A 10,956-nucleotide genomic window follows, 5' to 3' on the forward strand; every position below is an offset into this window, starting at 1 on the left:
GTGCAGCCTCCCCCTTTTTTTTTAACCGTTCACAGCAATATTTTAAATTTGGAAATGCATATTTGAAAGCAGCAATACAGAAGCATTCGTGAAAAATGCATAATTTCTGAAAATTATGAAAACATTTCTGCTACAATACATTCTAAATACAAAACTGACTATCATATTTGTTACTTATGTGTAGCCAGAGAAGTTCATTTTTAAAACAGATAAAATTGAGTCTTTAGGTGTGAATGGAATGAATAACAATCCTCTTTTTAAAAAATTTCTTAGTCGTTTGTAAGCACTAAGCATGCAACAGCTTTAAACAGGAGAGTCTGCAAAGGAACCAGGGTTGCCTAAGGGCATCCAGGTAGGCCAGAGCTGGGGGTACCTTTGGGTCATCATGTCAGGCGCAGAGGCACCTGTCTTGTGGATCCTGCTGCCATGGTTCTGACGTCCACCATGCCCAGGTCCATGGCATCCTCCCCTGCCACCACTGTCCTGGGTGGCCAAGGTCTCCAGAATTAATCTCCAGCTGAGACATTATATCAGAACATTATATCATTTGCTGGCTTCTGGAAAGGATGATCTACAATCAAATCTTCAGCATGAGCCTTTTCACTCTTTGATTTACGAAGAACCCACTTCTTCCGCTGCCCATCACACCTTCACGTGGTTTTCGGACATGAAATTCTACCTCTGCCCAGTCCTTACGTTGGACAGCCTTCCACTCACTCAAAGTCATCCCTTTTGGAGCCTCTGCCTTTACCTCCTCAGTTTCATTCTCCTCCTTTTCAGTGTCTGCCACTGCGTGTTCTTCACCTTCAGGGGTTTCCTTAGTTATATTTGATTGATGCAAGTCACTGCAATGATAAGATAATTGTTTCTGAATGTAAATGTTGGAGACTCTGTTAATCCATCTTTGACAGTTCCCCAGTTGTGACATCTGCCTCCTACATGACTGTCCTGTTGCTTCAGGCCAGCTGTGTCACTTGCGCTGCTCTTATATCAAACTTATGAGTGCCAGGAGAATGAAACCCATCTTCCCGGCCACTCCACGCCCACCGCCCCCTATTCCTCTTCCAAGACCCCCATGGCCTCCAACAGGAAAGCCAGTAATCAGTCTATCAATGGGAGGTCACTAATCAACCTATCAACTAAAGCTTCTCCTCCTTCCTTTTCTTCAAGTGGCTTCTCAAATCTTCGCTCATGAGGTGGTCACCTTTCTGGTCTTCTCTGAATTATTTTTCCATCCCTCTGAAATTGTTGATCAGGCCTTCTTCTCAGGCATCTTACTCCCTCTCTCTTAAGTGCCAGAGCAGCTGCATCTCTTCTTTCTTCTCAATCATGACAATTCTTGTCAACCATGCAAATGTTAGGGAGCAGCGGGTTCTTGTTGTCTTTTGGGGCTCTTTTTATCTTTTTGAGACAGGGTCTTGCTCTGTCGCTCAGGCTGGAGTGCAGTGGCATGGTAATAGCTCACCGTAGCCTCAACCTCCTGGACTCAAGGATCCTTCCACCTCAGCTTCCTAAGTAGCTGGGACCACAAGCATGCACCACCATGCTTGGATAACTTTTTAAATTTTAGTAGAGAGGAGATCTCTCTTTGCTGCCCAGTCTAGTCTTGAACTCCTGGACTCAAGCAATCCTCCCACCTCAACCTCTTAAAGCACTGGGATTATAGGCTTGCGCCACCATGGAAAGGCCTTTCTGTGACATTTTAGGCAGCTATGTCCCTGATGCCTTGGAGTTGGTCTCAGCTGTGGCCTGAGCTGTGCTCTTGGCCCAGGGCCTCCAACACCGCCCCCCAACAGCTTCTTTCTTCTTGTTCTTTGCTGCCTTCAGCACCTTGAGGAGGTCCAATTCCTGGTCAAATAACTGGTCCAATTGGTGGGTGACCATGCAGCCAAAGCTTTCCTGTAAGGTCCTAGCCATGATGGGGGCTCTGTGGCATGTTCCTATGGCTATTGTAACAGGCAGCCTTGAAAGCCATTTGAAACAGATGATAGAGTATGATCCATTTTTAAGGACTAGGGAGTATGTGAACGTGATCATGAGACTCATATGCATATGAATATTTCCAACTGCTTTTAGCACTGATTTTTGAAAATGCTATTTTAGGTAATCGTCTCTCAAATTATATTTAAATCATATAATTACCTTTTAAACAGAAAAACATTGATAAATGCTCTATTGGGTCTGATTATAGCATTTAGTGACTTTCCTTGTAGAAATGAGAATTAGGTTGAGCAGCAGAAAAGCAGACATAGGAATTACAATGGCATATCTTAGATGTGGGAGTCAGCACTTACGTCAGCACAGATAGTTGGCAATGTTCCAAAACTTGGTGGCCATCTGAATACTAAACTAGAACTTCCCTCCTTTAGTGCCCTGGCAGCTTCTGTGATTGTCCTCTTTTCTTTTTTCCTCCCCTAAATTCTCAACATTTAGGACTGTGCTTTTAGGGGCATTCCTTCTTATGGCCTTCCCTGTCTTCTTCTTCTTTTTTTTTTTTTCCTTTTTCTTTCTTTTCTGAGAGAGAATTTTGATCTTGTCACCCAGGCTGGAGTGCAATGGTGCGATCTTGGCTTACCACAATCTCAGCCTCCTGGATTCAAGTGATTCTCCTGCTTCTGCCTCCTGAGTAGCTGGGATTACAGGCATGCACCACCACGCCTGGCGAATTTTGTTTTTTCAGTAGAGATGGGGTTTCTCCATGTTGGTCAGGCTGGTCTCGAACTCCCAACCTCAGGTGATCCACCCGCCTCGGCCTCCCAAAGTTCTGGGATTACAGACGTGAGCCACCACTCCCAGCCAGCTCTCCCTTTCAAACTCAACATGCACCCTGAGGTAGTTCAGATTATCCACTGGACCGTTTGTCCAGCTAAGGCCAAAGACATGGCTGGCCATTGCCACAGCTGTAAGCCTTTCCTGCATTGGAAGAGTCCAAAGAGTATAAAAAAATCCCATTTGTGAAACTGTGTAAAGTTAGAGAAAGTCTTTATTCACCTGGGTGGTTTTGGATCCCACTCACACGAGGTCACATAGTGCCTTGTCATTACTGTACTACCTCAACTTGAATATTGTAATTTCATGTTCTCTATTCTAGAGCTATGAAGCACAAGAATTACACCACAGCTTCCTATTATCTGTAGTGAGCAAATTGTGTGGGTGGAAAACAGATGGAGTCAGAAAAATAACTTATGATTTTTTTCCATATGTTCATGTTTTACTTTTTATTAATAAGTGTTCTTGTCTTAATTCAGCCAGAAAGTACAGCTTGTACTAAGATAATAAAAGCCCAATAGCATCCCAATCATATACACATTATGTTCATGGAACTTGGTCCCTAGTGTTTTTAGGGTGATGAAAAATCCACATATATACACCTCAACAGCCCATAATGCAGCTCACGCTACAAAAATACTGCTGTCTGGTACTGTTTCCCGTATTTACATGTCTTTGTAAGATGCAGAAAGAAAACTAAATAAATAGATAGATAAGAAGGTGCCTTCCATGCCACTACATTTGGCCATTCATGACTGTGTCCTCAGGCTTTTCCAGCCATGGGAGGGTCCAGAAAATACGGTAAATAAATAAGCAGAGGGAAATGCCTTCCCATGCCACAACTGCTACTCAGCTTACACACTGCAGCAGAAGACTCAATTTCACATCTATCATTATTTTAACTGGCAATTGCTTAGACAGTTTTCCAGTTCTTATGAAAGAACTCAAATTATTTATGATGCTGACTCCCCACAATAGTTAATTCCTTCAAATGGCCCTAGAGAAGAATGGAACACAATTTTAGTTTGTGAAGGAGGAAAAAAAAAAAAAAAAAAAAAAAAAAAAGAAGTGAGCAGGAAAGACTTCTATTAAATTTATAAAATTTATAAATAAACTGTAGAATCTTGGGATCCTGGTTATGCTTTTCCTCCTAAGTACATTTAGGACACAGACAGATTCAAATGAATAATATTGTTGCCAGAATTCACATATCTTTCCTTTCACTGAAGACGTTAGCAGTAATTCACCTTTACTGATTGACATGACTATGTTAAAGTCAAAGAGAAAGGAATAAAGATTATTCGTGTTCCATGTGGATGAAATTCTTCCATTTTTTTTCTAAGAATGATAAAGAAAACAGGGCTTCTCAGAAACTGGGGCCTTCCGCAAAATGTTATCACAATGGTATATGATGTGAAAGCACCACTTTCAAACAGTTTGTTGCTTCTGTAGTGGTAGTAATGACAAATTAAAAACGTCAGAAAAGATATTTTCTCATATTCTGCTCTACAGCAATTAGCTGAATTAAGCCATGCTAGCCACACAAATATGCCTAAAACTGGAATTAACCACACGTTCCTGTCTTGTCCATCCTTTTCTTTCCTACTCTATTTGAAAATGTATATGTTGGGTTAGTTTTTTTGTTGCTGTTCAACAAGGGATTTTACCCCTCACTTCACAAAATGTGGAGAACTTTCAGATTTATGCAATGCTATATTCTATTTGGTGGTTGACTTATTTATTTCTCCTGTTACACTCTGGCTTCCAAAATTCTCAGGCAAAAATCTGTGCGCATCCAAAACTGTGGATACGTAACTCATATTTAAACGAGATTGAAAAAAACAATAGCCTTCACCTTAAACCATTAGTTTCTGTAACAGTGGGAACGAGCCAAAGGAAGCTATTTATCTACTTCAAGGTAATATTGAAGTTTCACTAAATTCCTTTCCTTGTCTTCATTCTCCTTTGCCAATAAGTATTTAAGATCAACAAGACTCCATTCATAAGATCTGAAGGCATTTTACTTTTACAATGCAAAACATAATTTTTTTTTTTTTTTTTTTTTTTGGAGACAAAGTCTCACTCTGTTGTCCAGGCTTGAGTGCAGTGGCGTGATCTCAGCTCACTGCAACCTCTGCCTCCTGGGATCAAGCGATTCTCCTGCCTCAGCCTCCAGAGTGGCTAGGATTACAGGTGTGTGCCACCACTCAGGCTAATTTTGTTTTTGTTTTTGTTTTTTTTAGTAGAAAAGGGTTTCACTCTGTTGGCCAGGCTGGTCTCGAACTCCTGTGCTGGGATTACAGGCTTGAGCCACCACACTTGACCTCCAACTCAAAATTTTAATACGTGATGAGAGAAAGTGGCCTGATCTAAACATGTTTCATGGCTGTTTTTCTTTGATGGCTTTTGCTCAGCTGGTTTTATAGGCAGTAGTTGTAGATAGTGGGCATATATGCCAAACATGTAATAGCATATTTAAAGCTAATACTAACAGAGTGTTTGCAAAATTAATTATCTAACTCTTGCCACCCCCATATACTTCCTCATTCATTCTTATCTTCCCAAGAGTTTTGTTTTAGGATCACGGACACAGATAGGAAGAGTCCATTTCTAAGGGTTTTAACTATCTTTACTCACTATAGTATACCCTAGAGGTAGCCTATATAGAGACTCAGTTTTTCCATACATTGGTTTTCAGACTTGAAGTACTAGAGAGAATGCCATTGCAATGTATTTATAAAATACTTATTCTGTAGAGCATCCCCAATACATCAACAGAAGACAACTGCTATAACATGATTACGTGTAACAATCACAGTTTGCCTGTGTGCCTGTGGTAGCTTTCTTCTTCTCTGTTCTCCCTGACTTCAGGATTACAGGTGCCTGCCGCCATGCCTGGCTAATTTTTGTATTTTTAGTAGAGATGGGGTTTCATCATCTTGGCCAGGCTGGTCTTGAACTCCTGACCTTGTGATCCACCTGCCTTAGCCTCCCAAAGTGCTGGGATTACAGGCATGAGCCACCGCCCCTGGCCAGCTAACTTTTTTTTTTAACAGAGACAAGGTCTTGCTATGCTGCAAGGCTGTGTTTTTTCTAAAATCCTTCTTTCTGCTGGGGATACCTACTTCTACTCCCTACCCCAAACCAACACCAGTATCCATTTGGTGAATCACAATTCAATACTTGAAGCCCAGATTTTCACACTTTTTTCCCAGTCCCCAGTTGGATTTTATGTTTCTCTCCTCTGTATTTTCACATTGTATCTTTATTAGAAATGTGTTATGCCTGGCCTTATACTTCAGTTATGACACCTGTGAGCCTTCCGAGATTCTAATCTCTGGATCATCCTTAGATCCTTTCACAAAATAAGCATTAAATAAATGCTTAATTAAATTGAAAGGGGGCTGTACCCCCAATCTGAAAGTAGCCTTTGTGTTCCTTAAAACTCAGAAGCTGATGACTGAATTATTCATGACATCAGCCATCCTCTCTAAAATAAAGTTGTACAAGAATGCCAAGGAAGCCAGCTGAAAAGAGATTCAGTTAAAAACATCACAGGACATTGTTGATGGTAAGAGACAACAAGCGGGAGAGAGCCCATTTTCTATTCCTGAATTAGACTGGTACACACTGGGGTGTGTGTGTGTGTGTGTGTGTGTGTGTGTGTGTGTGTATGCATGCACACATGCACATTATGACATTCCTTGCTTGGTCAAACACTTCAGTGTGATTATGAGTAATTCACATGGTAACATACAATTTTGCCCTAGATAGAGGTGCTTGAGTCAGAGTCAAACCTTTTTGGAGGAGGGGAAATCTTGGATTGAGAGCGTTACTGACACAGGCACCCATCCTTGTCTCTGCTCCAGATTACAGGAATCTCTGGTAAGAGCCAAAGCCTGTTATACCATTAGAAAGAAAATCACTCGGCTCCCCCAGTCTTTTGCGTCCAATTTATGTCCAATTTGCAGACTTTCAACATTGCAACCTCACAGTTCATAAAATCAAACTCAGCCTGGGCTAAGTCTCCAGGTAATGGATTTAGGATCACGGGAGGTGTTACCTGCAGTTCATGATGGGTAACTTTCTTGTTAACTAAAGTCCCTTTAGCTAAATGAGTTCCAGGTTTTAGTCTCCCCTCTCTCTTTTTTTTGGCAGGGATTTTTGGGATGGGGGTGGGGCAGGCGTAGAATTTTATTAGGCTGCGCGTGGAGAGCTTTTCATTGAAAAGGCAACAGGAAAAAAAATTGGGATAAGCCAGTCTTTGTATAAACGGAAGGTGGTGAAAGGAAGGCTGTGTGTAGGGGCTAGGGGATCAACCCTCCGGCTCCACTTGGCTACATAGGGACTCCGGGAGACAGCCTGGTGCTCAGAGCGGAGCCTGGGTATTTCCGCAGGTAACTGCAGCTCTGCAGGAAGGGCCCAGGGAGAGAGAAACCGCAGATGCAAGGGGGCTGGGGGGACTTGGTGGGGATACTAGCATCTCTTGTCCACTCTCTCTGTCCCTGTTCTTAGCATCAAATTCACTTTCCTCCGCTTGCCTTCGGGGAGTTCTAATCATTAGCCAATTGTTGAAAGCAGGTCAACTTAATATTCTAGGTGGGTGTCTAAGCATGTGTCTAAATATACAACGCACACATAAACATATGTATGGGCACACACTAACGATTTAAGGATCTGTTCCAGAAGCCTAAAGGGAAATATCCCTTCCAAGATTAATGGTTCTTCAACTGTCAGTTTCAGTAGTTGGGTTAATTTGATGTCTATGTTTTTAAAACACTCATTTATGGAGTCACTCCATTTAAAAGGCTAATGAAATGCTATTTAATTTGGGCCTTCTGTCATCCCTTAAGCCAAGATCAGCTACTTCTATATTTTGCTTATTTTAAAAATCATTTCCCTTATAAAAATCACATTGCTGCATGAATTTCATCTCTTCCCTATGCGTACACATCTCTTAAACTGGTCACATAGCTTCCTGTTTTATATACCTGTTTTTTTCCCCCTGCAGCCTTCCTGTTGTAGTTTTTTTGTTTTTTGGTTTTTTTTTCTGAAGCTATCAAGCGATCATTTTTTCTGAAGCTTCTTGTTATCTTTCCTGATCTCTTATTATATTATCCTTTTAGATAGAGCTCAGACCACTGTGTTGGAGAAAGAATGAGTATTTTACTTAATTTAGTGGTCAGATAATTTATTTATGCTTACACAACTATAGTTCCTCGTCTTGGAATTTTCAGAAATGGAGTTAAGTGGTTAGTTCCACCATTGGCCTTTGGTTGGATATATGGAAACGGCTCCATTGTAACCCACAGTTGTTTGTAAATCATAGACTTTCCTGCCATAGAGGGATTGTAGTCATATAGGGCAGAGTTGATATTTTATTCATTGTTTATTTCAAGACTAACAAATGATGGCCTATTATGGCATTATGGTTTTATCGTATTGTTTCTTGTACTAGAGTTTTATATATATATATATATACACACACACACACACACACACACACATTCCACACATAAACATATGTATGTATACTCACTAATGATGTAAGGATTCTTAGTCTGTGCACATATATATGTTTAAGGATCTGATATACACACACATATATATCACCATCTTTTTTTTAATGGGGAGAGGTTCTTAATGATACTGTTCTTGTCTCATGTCTCTTGTCAAAGTTTAATGCAAAAAAAAAAAACCCTATTTTTCTATTAATAGTTCAAAATGTCTGCTTAAGCTCATTTAACTTTCTCAATGTTGTAGTGACATTTATCACACAAGTTTGAGAAAGGGCTTGAGATAATACCCTAGAACATCTTGGAAATATGTGTAACAAAGATTCTGGCACCTCAATTAATCAACATGAATTGAGTCACCTGAGAAAATCATTCAACAAACCAACCATAGAATGACCTTGATGATTGGTTGGAATCTTCTCGTGCTGGTGTTTTGCTTCTCTCTTTTGAGTGGGTGCATGTGAGGGCAGGTCTCTTGCTCTACATTTGGTAGCTGTTCTTTGCTCTCCCTGGTTCGTGGCAGATTCCGTGGGGACTAAGATAGACCTATTAGCTCAATGCCTTGGGTCTGGAAAATAAGCAAGTTTTGTTTCAACAAGCTGCCACTATGGAAGGCCTCAGTTTCAATGTCCCAATCTGTGAATTTGATGAAAAGAGAAGCTGAAGAACTTATTGGAAAATTTAAGTTGCCTCTTAGCTATGTGCCCTTTGAAAATTAAACTGCTCACTCAGAACTTGGACTCCAGACTCCTGTTTTTTGGTTTGTGTCAGGCATCTGGAGGGAGCTTTGAGCCAAATGTGGTGTCCTGGGTGGGAAAGGTGGTTAACCTGAACCCCAAACACCTTTCCCTGCCACATGCTCCTGGGTGTCTTACAGTTTGCCTTTTAAAACCGAGCGTCAGAGAATGTCTACAAGATGAGGTTAGGACAATTATATGGTGGCAGTAGTATCCTATTTTTAAAAAAAAGATGGAGAGTCTCTAGGTGTTCAGGGTTTGGCAAACAAACTTAACAAAATATTTTAGATTTGGAAATGTGGAGGACACTCTGTCCCAAGGGTACTTGACTTTTATTTCTGTTAATAAATTTTAACATGAACTTAAAAATCATTGCTTTTAATTCACCAAAGCTATATTTGTTCAGAAATATATTAGAAAAATAAATATTGGAAAAGAGGAAGCAAGATTCTCTGTAGTTGGAGTTAACATGATTATCTTAAAAAAAAAAAAAGAAGCAAGAGAATCAAGGAGACAGAACTGGAAGTAACAAGTATGAGTAGTTGATGGCTAGCTATAACAACAATATAGAAACACTAATTGTTTTCCAAAAATCAAGGTTAACCCTGAATTGAATTTGGGATTAGTCATTCACTAGCTGAGGGAATATTCTCAGCCTTTTGGTGTCTATTTCTTCATCTGTAAATTGAAGTTAATAATATTTCCCATGTCAAACAATTGTTGTGAAAAGTAATTGAAATCACAAACATAAACCATTCAACAATGCACCTCCATGGACGTGCCTACTAAACATAAACTATTAGTTTTAAGTAGTTAAAAAATAAAATTATAATTATCCTATTCAAAACTGCCAATCAAATATTTTTAGAAAAAGCTTTAAAAGATTTACGGGAAAAAAAAGGTGGCACTGATTAAAAAAAACAACACTATTTTTTACTACAGGATATGAGGTTTACTTCTATTAATGAAATGATATGCTATGTTTCTAGATTATGAGACTCAATATTGTAATGATGTACGTGTATACGTATATATACCAGCCATTGATTGAGTGCTTAGTGTCTACTATGTGTCAGCCACTGTATGATGATTTTATATGTGTTTGTGTGTGTATATGTGTGTGTGTATCTCACTTACTATGCATATTAACCTGAAGAAGGAATTATTTTGCTCATTTCATAAAAGAGGATATTAGGGCTTAAAGAAGAAAAGAAACACGACTCCTTGCAGCTGGTAATTGGAGAAGTGTGAAATTGGATAAAAGTTTATAATTGATTTGTAATCTGAAAAATTAATAGGACTTTGAAATTGCCAAAGTGGTTCAAAGTTAACTGGGAAAAATAAATTGGTGAAAGTAGCCTAGGGTTGTTTGAAAACAGTAACCTAAGTAAAATGGTCTTACCAGATATTAAAATATATAATAAAACCATGAAAAGGTATCTAACTGGTATAGAATAGAAGAAACAAATAGAAATGAGAATAAATGATGATTCATTCCTTAGCTAGGTTGTACTCTAAAATCAGAGGCTAAGATAAAGTCTTGAGTCCAGATATCTTCTGGCATGTAGGGAATTATTCCAAAGAGTAAAAGCAGGGAACTTGGAAGATGGGAACAAGAAAAGAGGAAAATCCAATCTTAGGATGTCTTATCGAACTGATAACTCAATGGACAACTGGGGTTTAGTCTCACTAATGACACTCTAAGGAGCCATGTAGCATACATCTTCTCCATTGAGGGATAGAAGAGTGGTGTATTTATTTATGCAAAGTCTCCTGTACGACACTGGTCTGGGATTGCCTTTGATTGAGGGTATTAATTCACTTGCACTTCTAGATTTGTGCTTGTGTCATAGTGGCTGAGTGGTTTCACCAAAAATCCTACAATTGTAGCAGAAAAAGAGCTGGGCTGAAAGGGAGAGATTTCTGTTTTCAGC

General features: G+C 39.6%; 1 pseudogene; it reads right to left on the bottom strand.

Moving 5' to 3' along the window:
• Window positions 1–286: 286 nt before the first annotated feature.
• LOC126938322 (plasminogen activator inhibitor 1 RNA-binding protein-like) lies at window positions 287–6,621 on the bottom strand (annotated as a pseudogene).
• Between the last annotated feature and the right edge of the window lie 4,335 nt (window positions 6,622–10,956).

The sequence above is a fragment of the Macaca thibetana genome, chromosome 16, assembly GCF_024542745.1.
Source record: "Macaca thibetana thibetana isolate TM-01 chromosome 16, ASM2454274v1, whole genome shotgun sequence".
In the NCBI taxonomy this organism is placed as follows: domain Eukaryota; kingdom Metazoa; phylum Chordata; class Mammalia; order Primates; family Cercopithecidae; genus Macaca; species Macaca thibetana.